The sequence below is a fragment of the Electrona antarctica genome, assembly GCF_951216825.1.
Source record: "Electrona antarctica genome assembly, chromosome: 5".
In the NCBI taxonomy this organism is placed as follows: domain Eukaryota; kingdom Metazoa; phylum Chordata; class Actinopteri; order Myctophiformes; family Myctophidae; genus Electrona; species Electrona antarctica.
The window spans coordinates 12,880,436-12,882,935 of record NC_136810.1 but is presented as its reverse complement, the minus strand read 5'-3'; the positions used below and the strand labels follow the sequence as shown (position 1 = coordinate 12,882,935).

Here is a 2,500-nt window from a genome sequence, read left to right as displayed (position 1 = left end):
TGATGTCATGGGCAAACCCTCTATACTGGTCGAAACGTTGTATGTCCTGCCTGCTGTGTTCGTGAGTAAAAGTAACCTGGAGCATTACGAAGTGAGTTGCGAGCCCTTGCTTTTGTCTATACATTCTAATGACATCATTTTTATTGTGTATAACCAGAGAGGCTAAAATGCTCATTTGCACTGCTGCAAGCAGCGTTGATCCTTGGGAGTTACTGTAGGCTAATGAATACAACAAAGAAATTAAGATATACTAATAATACTAATTGCGACCACAGGTCGCATTTACTATGAAATTGCGCATTTCCCGCCAGTCAGTTGTTTGTTTGGTTGGTTGGTTACGCCCATTTATGGAGATCCCTGATGTCATCAATATTGGCCAGCAACTCTACATCTGACCTCAAACCTCAAACCCTTAGATCTCCATAGATGGAGCTCTGAAGGGCGAGGCTGCATGCACGGATCCGCTTCTTACCCTCAGGCGTCTTACTGCTAATAATAATAATAATAATAATGATGAAAACCTGCATTTCCCGTCCGTTCGTTGCATCACCCATGCCTCCATATATGGTCACGCCTTGTGATATGACGCCTCGTGACATCACACCCCCATATGGTCATGCCTTGTGACATCACTGGACATCATCATGTAGACCCATAGATCTCCATATATGGTTGTCAGTCCAACCACTGTGGTTGCCGTTAAGCGACTCAGACTTGCAAATGAACCAAGTTGGTACAACACATGGATCTCCATATGTGGAGCTGACTATCATCACCTGGATCTCCATATATGAAGATCACAACACTGACATCATCAAACCCTGGATAGCCATACATGGTTTGACGTACTAGATCTGAATATATGGAGCCGGCCAGAAAATCTACATCTGACCTCACGGAAACCAGATTAATAGTTTAACTCCTGCTTCTCAACTGTGCCGTATTAAGAAGTTCTGTTGTTTCAGCGCGACCTTGCCCGCTTCTCGCCGTCAGGACGTCTTACTGGTAATAATAATAATGTCATTTTGTTTTCATTAAAGCTAGAATCTGAGACTTATTTTAATTTAAAAAATATATAATTTTATCCAATCTATATGGTGCAGTATGTTAATATAACTCGCGCTGCATCAGTTGAAGGTGGTTTCCCACACTCTTCCATTGATTAATGTAGGACCCTGCATGGTGTCATGTTGGACACCGACTAATCGACAATGTCAATAAAGTTATTTGAAGCAGAGACTGGCGCACCAGATCGAACACTATAGATATATAATATACGCCGTCTTCTTTATCGCCTCTTCGGTGGCAGTAGTTAAACAATCTACCACTCCGTGGTGGGGAGGGGGAGACGGAAAGACATACAAGCTACGGACTGAAGCTTTAAAAAACTGTCACACGTGACAACAGAATGCCGGTCTTAAAGATTACGGTATTGCGCAGTCTAGAGCCTAAAATTACAGGCCTGTATAATGATAACCAATAAGGACATGTGTGATAATAATACGTGCTTTGTGATTGTGTGAGGTTGTAGTTGCCAGAAGAACAAACACTTGCAGAGATAAACAGCAGTGAACTTGTAGAGCAGAGGATGAAGAAGAAGGCCTTGCTTGCGTAACCAAAACACATTTACTTAGGTACTGTACTTAAGTAAAATGTTGTGGTATTTGTACTTTACTGGAGTATTTCCAATTTCCAATACTTTTACTTCTACTCCACTACGTCTCAGAGACAAATATTGTGCATTTACTCCACTACATTTATTTGAAAACTTTAGTTACTAGTTCACTTTGTAGATTTTGATTATTATTACAAAACATATAATTACCCACTTTAACCCTATATAAAACCGTACATTTCAGCTATTTTGAAAATAGCCGATCTACAATATTTTTACAGTATAGAAAACTTGAAATGAGACATTCTGCATAATGAGTACTTTCTACTTTTGGTACGTTAGTAAAAATCGGAGTACTTTTTCCACCACTGCATGTCTGTCTGTGAGTGTGTGTGTTTGTGTGTGTGTGTGTGTGTGTGTGTGTGTGTGTGTGTGTGTGTGTGTGTGTGCGTGCGTGCGTGCGTGTGTGTGCGTGTGGTCAGTGGAACAGTGGTCAAATAACAACTGCAAGGCTGCAGTGAATGGTCGTCTTGAGATTCGGCCTTTTCTGAGGGGACCAGTGTTCTCAAATGCATTTTCCAAATATTTCGAATCATGGCCAAATTTGGGAGATTTGGTCAAAAGGCACAACCTCTATTCTGTCCGTCAATCATCCCTCTGCACATGATGGTCAACCACAGAACAGCGAGAGCTTTATATTCCAGTGGCTCTCAAAGGGGGGTCCTTGGGGGAGGTTCCAGGGGTGCCCAGCAAAATGATTTAATATAGCATCACAATTATTTTAACCACTTTATTCAATTTTTATAGCTATTTTTGAAACATTTTGATTATTTTTTTTTTCAGCTTGGGGAGGTCCTTGGCCAAATAGCCTCCACACCTACATGT

The 2,500-nt window shown here is 41.1% G+C and overlaps 1 protein-coding gene across 1 annotated transcript in view; it reads right to left on the bottom strand.

Moving 5' to 3' along the window:
• The window catches only part of cbfb (core-binding factor subunit beta), a 44,011-nt gene that overhangs the window by 40,155 nt on the left and 1,356 nt on the right, over positions 1 to 2,500 (bottom strand).